An 11,367-nucleotide genomic window follows, 5' to 3' on the forward strand; every position below is an offset into this window, starting at 1 on the left:
ACCAGTGATCATTTTTAGTAAGATAGTGTAATTCTAAACAGTAGCAAATAGCTTGTTTAGTAAATGCATAATGCAATTAATATGATTTCCGTTCTATTGTGTAATTAATAAATTGGTTGTTACTTGCTAATCCAATGTTTTATGGCTACAAAATTGCTAGTTTTTTAGTGGCGACACAATTTAAACTATTTAACAATAGTTTGCGAAAGAAAATTAGAAACCTGCAAGATACCTGTATTTATTAAATATTTTAATTGCGAAACAAGTATGTTGTTATGCTGTTACACATAATTATACATTGATAATAAATAAGAAGACAATTAGTGGTGTTAAGGTTTCCCAACAGTAGAAATCATTCTTCTGATGAAGTCAATGGTATACAGACGAAAGCTCCAGGTATGGCTTTCAATACGTAGTGTGTGTTATTTGGCAGTCTAAAACTTATTGGATTAAAAAAAATCCTGTCAAATTTGTCAATCAAAATTGATTTGACACATCACATGTACTGTATGCTAAATGCAACTGCTTTAGCAAGCTGTCAAGTTGAATTGAGACATTTGATGAAACAAACTGGTTCCTGGGTAGGACCAGTACTTAGTGTCTATATGACGTACCATGACGTCGAAAGTCTACAAGACCTACTAGGTAGAACGAGAAATGTACTTCGACGTACAGTTTTCACCGACCCTTGAGTGTTAGCCAATCAGAAGACACCTTACATCTGTTGCTTTTAGAGATATTTGACATTGAACATAAGTATTATTATTATGTATACCAAATTATGCGACTATCGACCGCTTACTCATAGATATTGTGCGTATTTATTAAACATTATTATTATTATAATTTATACCAAATTATGCGACTATCGACCGCTAACTCATAGATAGTGTGCGTATTTATTGACCTGGCGTGGCGGAATTAACCTCTGACTTATGCAAGTTATGGTTATCACAAAATACGACCAACGGAGAGGTTATAATACATTATTTATCCCGTTAATGTTTGGTAACTGTTTGGTTACCGTTGGGAATTTCCTACACAGTAAGGCACTGGACGGTCGTGATACTCCGCCTCGCATGATCAATAAATACTCACAATATGCTGAATAATTTTAATTTTAAAAAGGTAACAATTGAATCTTCTTCAAATTTGTATATAATCTATTTCAATTCATTAAATACTTGAAACTTCTATGTGTTGTTTTTTTGCCATTCTGATATTTTTATTCATTTTGTCCTCAATTAAAAAGGAGATTTTAAACATTTATTATGAATAAATCTGAAGGAAAAGCGGCACAAGAGACTAGTGTTTTGATTAGCTGTTCAAAAAATGTGTACGTCGAAGTACAAACATGTATGTCGAAGTACAAATTGTACTTTGACGTACAAATATATACTTCGAAGTGTATTTTATATTTATGTCGACGTACAATTATTGTACTTTGACGTACATTTCGCTTTTTAACTTGTAGGTCTTCTTGACTTTCAACCCAAATGGTACGCCATAGTATGTCTTTAGGGTTATCTAAAGAATGCTCCCACTTAAGAGATCAATACAGAGACCTCCCAGTGACTAAGCGAGTTAGCAGACACCCCATCCACTATACCACAGACACCGAACCAGCTATAAATTGCTGAGGCTAGAAAACTAAAAAATATAAGATGCTAGATCTTTAAGCTTGGAACATGTAACTTGTTTTAAGATTGATTTTTTTTTTTGATGCATTACTTAATTATTGCAACAATTATTATATTTTGAACACAACCATGTCAATATATTTATTAAAAATACATAGTTATCAAAAAAACTTAAAAAGCTTTTGCCCGTAAATTAGGTAGCACCTATAATCATAATAATTTGTTAACTTGTCTCTAAAATCGTTGTACAGCAGCGTAAGAAAAATAAACCTTCGAAAACAAACAATAAAATAGTGTAGCCGTAATCGATTAAAACGCAGTGTTTTTTCAATCGAGATTGTCCGTATTAAAGTGTTTTTTGATTGGATAGTAAGCTTTACAATAACCAATGAGAATGATTGTAACAAACTAAATAAATGGCGGTTTATTGTTTTGTTTAGGAAAAGCAGTTAACCGAAAGCTGTATGTTTCAGCTGGTCATGATAAGTAAGGCATTATTTTGAAAGAGGAATGCAGTAAACAAAGATTACATACAATATTAAATAGCTCTCGAGCATATATTTAAACCATCGGTATAGGTTGTTTTAACTAGAGCTTCATGTAATATGATCTTTTTCGGACCTCCGGTAATTTCGGACAAATTCGTTTGTAACGTATTCAAGTTACTTGTTCAGATATATATTTACATTTAAGGTCATTAGCACATACAGATATATGACAAATGAGACATAGAATATATCGCAGATTTCAAATAATTAAGACTAGGCCACAACAAATTGATTACATGGTCGATGGATTTCCTGCACCTAAAAATCATCTTAAAACGAAATAAAAATATATTTATTTTTATGTTGCGCCCGCAGCAACAATTTGTGCTCTGCACACATTCGTTCAATTATTTAGTTTAATTTAGCCTATGTATTTTACGATATAGACTGTTATTGATTAACTTACGAGAATGTGTTTAATTTGTTCGCCCAATACAAGTTGAGCCTCGCCAAAAAAGCTCGAAACTCCCCTTATACAAGAAAAAGGCGGCCAATACCAAAAAAACCACGGCAAATACAGAAAAAACTTTCAAAAAGGTCGGCAAATACGAGATTCAGTCAATCAGAAACCAGGAAAAACTCGGCCTCATATGAGAATCTAAAATTTCGACAATTGTGGACGCCATTTTGAAGTTGTATGCTTAGTTTTGGTTCAAAAGTTTAAACCTTTAAAAAGATACTTAAAATACTCAGCGCCTAATATTTTCAGCTCCCTTTTTCGACAATAAGAATAGTGCAGTGTAACCACAACAGTAAGGTTCAATACTTGAGCGTCCATTAATAAAAACTTTTTAAGCTACAATGAAGCGCCAAAAGCAAAACTAATTTGAAATCATTGACACATTACGAATGCAATTCCTAATGGCAATAAGTAAGTTTTCAATCCTATTGCCTTTCTGAGTTGTATTTAAAACAATGGTAGTGGATCTAGTGTAACTGGAATGTCATTCAGGTAAATTTTGCATAATTTCGCGACCTGTCAAATTGCGTTCCTGTCAACTTCCTGCATCATGTCATGTCTAGAAAGCATCTTTCGTCATATTCTAAGTTTATATGCTATTTTTCTATGTTCATCAGTAGTATCGCCTTCATATTACAATATTAATGAAATAATACTTATTCTGAAATTTGATGCATGGAACACTTATTTCCTCTTGCAACAACATTCAATTTTCATTTTAAATAAACAACATATCTTTTAAAAGGTAGGCTAGATTGAACTTTACCAGTACAAAGTTGTTAATCACTATCGACAAAGCAGGGGTTTAGGGGCGGTAGCCCCCGATACTAAACAAATATATGGGATAAAAAAGGATTATTTGGTGTTGCGTTAGTTGCTGCGCACTTAGCAACGATAAAATTATACGCTTTTCAATTCTTTTATACGTACCGGTAAAGTTCAATCGTCCCAAAAGGTATTTTGAGTTACATAACATTTTCAAAGCATTTTGCATGAGATATAAACAGGGACAAAGTTGTATAGAACAGAAATTTTGCTATTTTTCAAAACTTCATACTTAATTTAATAACAAAATCCTGTAATTCGAAAGTTAAATTCAAGCTTTTCTTGCTGAATAATATTAAAGATTAATTAATAAAATTGTCATAAATTAGTTGAATTCATATTGGCTTTGTTATTGAGCTTCAGACAGCCTTATTGAGCTTCAGACAGCTTCCATATATATATGGATAAGAGGATGATGCACGCCAAATGGCATAGTACACCATTGGATAATAACGGAGTTATGGCCCTTTGTATCTTGAAAAAATGATTTTTTTGTGTGTGTCCGGAGCCATATCTTGGAAGTGGTTGCTTTGACGGATGTCATTGAAACTATGAGTACGGTATATATATGGATAAGAGGATGATGCACGTTGGCGTTGTACATCCGTCCAGAAAACTTTTGTGTCCATAAGTATATTTGCGGGGATATCAATCCAACAAATTTGCTTGTTTAAATTGATTTGACTAAAAAATTATTCCCTCTTATTGTTGTACTGCTATTGTTATAAATATATATATATACAATAGTACTAGTCATTATACTAGAATGTATACTAGTCTTTTTGCACTCAAATTAGAGCAATATATGTGCTATGTTAACATATAGTATCAATTTTTATAAACAATTTTTGTTTTTTTATATTTTTCGCTTTTCGCTCGCCTGTGATTAAAAAAATGGAAAAAAATAAATTTATTTTTATTTCGCTCGCTCGCTCGCTCAATTTCTGGTTGGCTAAAATCCGTAGAACACATCATCAATTTGTTGTGGCCCTAGGTGATTTACAATTCCAATATATATTTATTATATAAGAGCATCAAATAAAACGCTGTTGCTGTATGCATATTTTTAACAATAGACGAGTTAACGAGTGACGTCACGCGCACCTGCAAAGTTTAGACTCCGCCCACTGGTTGGCAAAAAGAGATGGAGTTCATATAATCGCATATAGAGATGGTGAACATAATCATCGAGTTTATTGATAATCATGCACTGTATCAAATATAATTTTATAAATTATATCTAAATAAAACATAAGCATGCAAGGAAATGCATTTTAGGAAAGATTATATTGTTATTATTTGTTTTTACTAAAAACACACTTGGGAGTAGAACACAATCTACAAGCTCGGTATTTGGTTACCACAAAGATCTTTCTGCCTAGCACATCATTTTAGATTAAAAAACTATAAGAAAATGTAAATTCTTTAAGAATAAACTTAATTTAATGAAAGAATACAATTAAGGATGAACACAACAACAAATAGATCGATTTTATGTACGCAACATAGTTCTGATTTGAACCTTAATACATGACGTCTGTAAAAACTTACCATGGTACACATTAAATAAATGCACTCCATAAATATAATTGTTTTTATTTAATTGTTCACACAAATTTTGACACTGTTTGTTTCATCATTTTAGACTCGGTGTTTAATTGACATGACGCCCTATCTATAATCGCTCCGCCCACTAGAATTGATCCACCAATCAGCGATCGATTAATCGGGCGCACTCGTTAGCAACGACCTGTCCGCCATTTTCTAGACAAGCTACATGTTTAGGTTCACTTTTATTCCAACGATTTTTTTGTTTTCCTCTTTAAAAAAACGATTAAAAATGGTTAAACGGTGTCAATGGGGATTATGTAACTCGGACAATCGATATCCTGAAAGATTAGTTGGTGACATTTAATTTATATCGTTTCCAAAGCCGAAAAGAGATCTTGAGAAGTGTAAGAGATGTATAAATACATGCGGTCGTCACCACGAACAACTGAGCGTCAACACTGTCAAATACAATTATAATATATTTTTATCGGATATACTAGCAGATTTAAATAGTTTATGTTATCGATCTGATTATCACATAATATTTCACTTTTTTAAAATAGTTTTATCAGTTACTAGGTCAGAAGCGAGGTTCATCTGCATTACTTAAAGAGAAATAAAACCCAGCATGAAGCCTAATTAATGCACTTAATGCACTTAATTGACATCATACATGTTATTTGAAGGTGACATGTGATATATTATCGTATTAACGGTATCTACACATTTGCACTCATGTGGTGTCACCAATAAACGCTTTTAATCCACACTAGGAGCTCGAATGCCTAGATCTCATTTTTAAACGAGTTTCGTTTATTTTGTTCGGATTAAAAAACGGAAATGAAATATGGCAAAAACGGTGTAAAAAGGGTTAATGCAACTCTGACATTTGGTATCCTGAAAGATAAGTTAGATGAATTAAATTTATACCATTTCCAACGCGGCAATGCGGTCTTGACAAGAGCGAGTGGCAGCTTCAAGAATTACCGAAATCCCCTTTATAGAACATTAATTTATTTCACAAACTTGAAATGTCATATAAGCAATAACTAAGCATTATTAAGTATGTATTATGTCACGTGTGCATGTAAAATAATTGAGAATTTTGGTACCCAATTCGTGTAACTTTACGAAATCCCCGTTAAAAATCGCGTTTCTGTGTGTGTCAGAAACAAGTGAAAACCATTTTATTATTTTAATAAAGACGTATCGATAAATGCTATTGTAAAAGAGTTATTATTACTGATATTAGTTAACCAATAAATGCGGTAACTTCGGGGAAGTCGGTACCTGCGCGAGCGTCTGATATTGGTAGCCTTATTAATTTATAATAGCCTGACTGTATTCCATTTCGTACAACGCTAATTTTATATCAGACAATGTCTAAACTTACTGTGTTGTTTTTGCGCTTTAAATTATAGTGATTGATAAATGTCCCATAAGCAATGTTTAATATGATTAATATCACTTTTATACGCAATAACATGTGGGATTGAGTTACCCACCCGGGGTCAGAAAGCGCGTAAAACTTCACGAAATTCCCAGTTATAAAGCGCTATTTCGTGTCAAATACACAGGTAGGGGGGAATGTTTCGGTAATAATTTTGTTAATAACACGGGTAAATACCGGTGAAGTGTTAATAAATTGCAAATACCACCATTACACGTAATAACGGGTTCGATTTCGGTAAGCGCGCAAGCGTTTGAGAGCGTGTTTAATGTACCGATTTACCCGTTATAGATAGCCCATGTTCTCTTTAATTGTATATTTTTGGCATTTGCAGAATAACTAAATGGCATCAACCACTTTACATGTGTAATATGGTGTTAAGCAAGTCCATAAAATCATCCGGAATATCGCGTAAATCTATATGCAGTCTATAGGCAAAGAAGCCATTTTGGTGTTAGCTTGTCTAGGTTTTCTTCCCGCTGAGCCACGTGATTAAGTAGGCGGAGCGATCACTGATAAGGCGTCATGTCAATTGCATGATTATCTCGTAATGATCGGATACTGTGCAGACAGTTACAAAGTAAACATGGTGTCATAAAACCAGGGACCTATACTTGGGGTGCCTGCATAAACCACATGTGGCAGATGATTTTATGGTAATTAAACACAATTTGTTATACCTCTATGTCATCTCTTGGCATATTGAGCAGTCATTTAAGCAAAATTTCAAAGCCAAAATATGTTACAGTTGCTTTAATAAAATATGTTAACATATTTAAAAAAAAAAATGAAGATATTAGTTCGAAATGGATTAGCAGGATTAAGTGTATATATATATTAGCCAGTTTAATCATAATATACATTGTTTAATAACTATAAATTAAAAATTTTGAGCAATTTTACTACTACAAAATTAATGTATTGAACGATGACCAGCATTTTTTAATAAAATCGGCAATTACGTGTAAACATTGTAAGTTACAGCAGTGCACGAAACACCATCATGAAAGCAAGCAATCAAAACTACATGCGTAAAATAAATTAAATATATAGTGTTATTTATCATAAAATGCTTGATTGTTACATGTATCACTCCTTATCACTTAGTTAAAAAAAAATCAATATACATGCAAAGACAGTTCAATTTGCACTATATGCAGGGTGTTTTTACCACGTGTATGCTTAAAATAATCAATATCGTCATTCAATGGAAACGAAATGAAAATTCATTCAATGGAAAAGAAAATGATAAAATTTAACAAATGTTATGTATTCCGCTTTTTTAGGGTTTTGTTTTATAATTGGTTAAATGCACCTCTTACACATTCGATCGCTGATGAACAATAACAATATCCACACCACTTATAATTGTGATCAAATAAATATATATGTTTCATTATTTTTGAAATATCATTTATAAAAGTCTTACTATAACAAAGATGACGGCTTATTTATTATCCCCGCCGAATTTTTTTTCAGAGGGGATATAGTTATTGGTCCTGTCCGTCCCTCTGTCCGTCCGGCTGAAACTTTGTCCGGAGCATAACTCCAAATCTATTCAATGGATTTACTTTAAACTTAGACTATAAACAGATGGCAACTAGGAAAAGTGCAGTGACCAAGAACCACAACTCTATCTACCTTAGTTTTTGAATTATCTCCCCTTTTATATAATTTTAAAGTAAATTGTTGTCCGGAGCATAACTCTAAATCTACTGAAGGGATTTACTTGAAACTTGAAATATAAACAGATGGCAAGTAGGAAAAGTCAGTGACTAAGAACCATAACTCTATCTACCTTAGTTTTTCAATTATCTCCCCTTTTATATAACTTTAAAGTAAATTTTGGCCGGAGCATAACTCTTAAGGTACTAAAGGGATTTACTTGAAATATAAACATATGGCAACTAGAAGAAGTGCGGTGACCAAGAACCATAACTCTATCTACCTTAGTTTTTGAATTATCTCCCCTTTTATATAATATTAAAGTAAATTTTTGTCCGGAGCATAACTCTAAATCTACTGAAGGGATTAACTTGAAACTTCAAACTTAAACAGATGGCAAGTAGGAGAAGTGCAGTGACTAAGAACCATAACTCTATCTACCTTAGTGTTTGAATTATATCCCTTTATTTAATTTCAAAGTAAATTTTTGTCCGGAGCATAATGAATTATCTCCCTTTATTTGTTTTTACAAATATTATTCTACTCTCTAAAACAAATGTTGTCATACAAGCAAACACATTTCGGCGGGGATTTGGCACTACTGTGACAAGCTCTTGTTTGTTTTGTTTTGTGAGATTTTCAGTATTTAGGTTTCTGATCACGTTTACTCTGATGCTAATAACTAATTTGTATTTTTATAAAGACGAAAATATATTTGTAAATAAAAAATTATTGGTACTAAATATAATCTATTTGCGCGATTATTTAAGAGATTTGATGTTTATTTCGGATTATTTTATCGTTTTATTGACTATACAAAAGTCTTATATACATGTTTTACATTACTGTAACCAGTGTTTTTGCCAACCAGTCAGTGCGCATGCGCGGAAAATCCCGAATGTAAACAATAACAATTTAATTGTCTATACGGGAGTTTTGTAACTTAAGTAGATTAATATGAGCATGAATGCTTATGACCTATGGATAACCCATTAAGCTGAAAGATAATTTCCAATGGGGTCCATAAAACACACACTGAAATAGCAAAATGATTCAAAGATACATAACCATATGAACAAACACTAACAACATTATGTTGGTTATATGGTTATACATAACCATATGAACAAACAACATATCCAATGTAAACTACTGGAGCAGACATTATCTTTCTAAAAAAACAAGTCTAAAAATAGAGTGTACTGATGGCTTGCTGATATTTTGTCTGCGTGTTTTGACTAAAATGTATTTTTTGAAGCAGCGCTTGTTCTTTAGTAGATTATTAAGGTGTAAGAATTGCTGATGCAGCGATACCAGTGTATTGATGGCACCATAAGACTATGACCAGATCAAAAAAATATAGTTACGAGTTGGGCAATTAGTTTATTGGCACCGAGTGTCTAAGTCATGAGTTTTGTTTAATGACACAATTTAATAAACTATGCACTATTTATTTAAAGGTGCAGATAAACAAGTGTAATGCTCCCGAAGAATGTGTGGGCCAAACAATATCTAAGAAACAAAAAGGTATGTTCCTAAAAAACTCTTTAGTTTTTTGTATAAGTAGATAAATAAAGTCAATGTTATACCATTTTCAATAAGTTAAACTTTAAATTGTAGTGGTAAATTGTAAACATAAATGTCCTCAGTTTGTATTAAAAGTTAAATATCATCAGCTAGTATAGTGTATGAGTATATTTTATGTTGATGCTAATTAAATTGATGGAAATGTCTGCTTGATTTTATATAACACTTATCTTGTGTGTAGAAAAATATAGGAATATTTTTGATCCCCCACTCATCAGCAACAGACAGCCACTTTATTCAAGGGATTTTGCTTCTTATGTTTTACTTTTCTTTAAGTTGATAAAAATGCAGAAAGATATGGCCAATTCATTGAAGGTGACGACATGCAGGTGTGTACTTATTAGCATAAGTTCTGACTTAGATATGATTTGGTAAAATCTTGGTTGATGACTTGTATTTAATATTAAAGGGGCCTTTTCACAGATTTTGGCATGTATTGAAGTTTTTCATTAAATGCTTTATATTGATAAATGTGAAAATTGGATCTAAAAGGCTCCTGTCAAAAAAACAAGAGTGAAGTTTAAAAAAGAAAACAAGTAACTCTGAACATGGCTTGAACCACTGACCCCTGGTGTAAAAGTCTTATCGCTTAGACCAATAGGCCATCCATTCAATCGTTACACGTTGCAACGCTTTATAATTTTCAAGTTTTTAAATCATCAAAAGATGCATATGATGGATATTTTAGAGCATGCTAAATGTTCAGTATTACTGTTTCCTGTCAAATATCATAACTACCATGAAAATATGCGAATCTGAAACATTTTTATTTTGTCAATTTCCCAAAACTTTAAAAGGCCCCTTTAAAGAAATTAGAAACCTGACATATTGCCATATTTACTACCTTTACAACTAGAAAAGTGTGTTTATCTTATTCTATTAAATTATTCATTTTCTTATAAACATGGGGTCAAGCTCTATAAATGTGTATATATTGCAATAAAATAATTGAGTACTGTTAGCTGATTTTGTTTACATTGAACATGGCCATACTTCTCTTCTACCACCTGTGTATGGGGAAAATGTGTTTCCAACTGGTGTTTTCACTTCATAAATAGATTATTAAGAATTATCTTGGCAAATGCATATGGTATGGGTGTGTTTTAGCTAAAGTTAAAGAAACTTTAATAAGTTTCAAATGATTCAAATGTTTCTGATTCATTATCAGGAATAATTAAAATTATTCTTATAACCTCACTAGGTAAATGTTATTTTAAGAAAAATACATTGAAATTGGGTATTCTGATTGGTTTGTTTTGCACATTGGCACTGTGTTATAAATTGCAAAATAATATTTAAAAATAAATGTATGTATATAACAATTTATGTACCAAAAGGACACTATTGTGGTACTACAATTAGACCTTTAATTACACATGTTAATGAATATATGTACAAGTACATAATTGTGTTTTAGGTGTGACTGTATGCACGACTGTTACTGCTGCCTGGGTATTATGTGAGCAAGAAACACGTCTGGATTATAATTTGGACACACATGTACAGCTGTTTTGTGAATATGATAAATTATGTATGCTATATTTGCATTTTTGATGGGTTCTTAGATGTTTAATGTTCAATACATCAGACAAACTCTGAAGTTTTTTTTTAATAGAATATTAATTTATGAAACAAAATCCC

At 32.0% G+C, this 11,367-nt stretch overlaps 1 long non-coding RNA gene across 1 annotated transcript; it reads left to right on the plus strand.

The window, feature by feature from the left end:
• The first annotated feature begins 2,056 nt into the window (after positions 1 to 2,056).
• Positions 2,057 to 11,367, plus strand: LOC127851049 (uncharacterized). The gene is made up of 4 exons (XR_008035628.1): positions 2,057 to 2,126; positions 9,600 to 9,666; positions 10,003 to 10,055; positions 11,144 to 11,367. It is a non-coding gene; the product is annotated as an uncharacterized LOC127851049 (long non-coding RNA).

This window comes from Dreissena polymorpha, chromosome 11 (genome assembly GCF_020536995.1).
Source record: "Dreissena polymorpha isolate Duluth1 chromosome 11, UMN_Dpol_1.0, whole genome shotgun sequence".
Taxonomy (NCBI): domain Eukaryota; kingdom Metazoa; phylum Mollusca; class Bivalvia; order Myida; family Dreissenidae; genus Dreissena; species Dreissena polymorpha.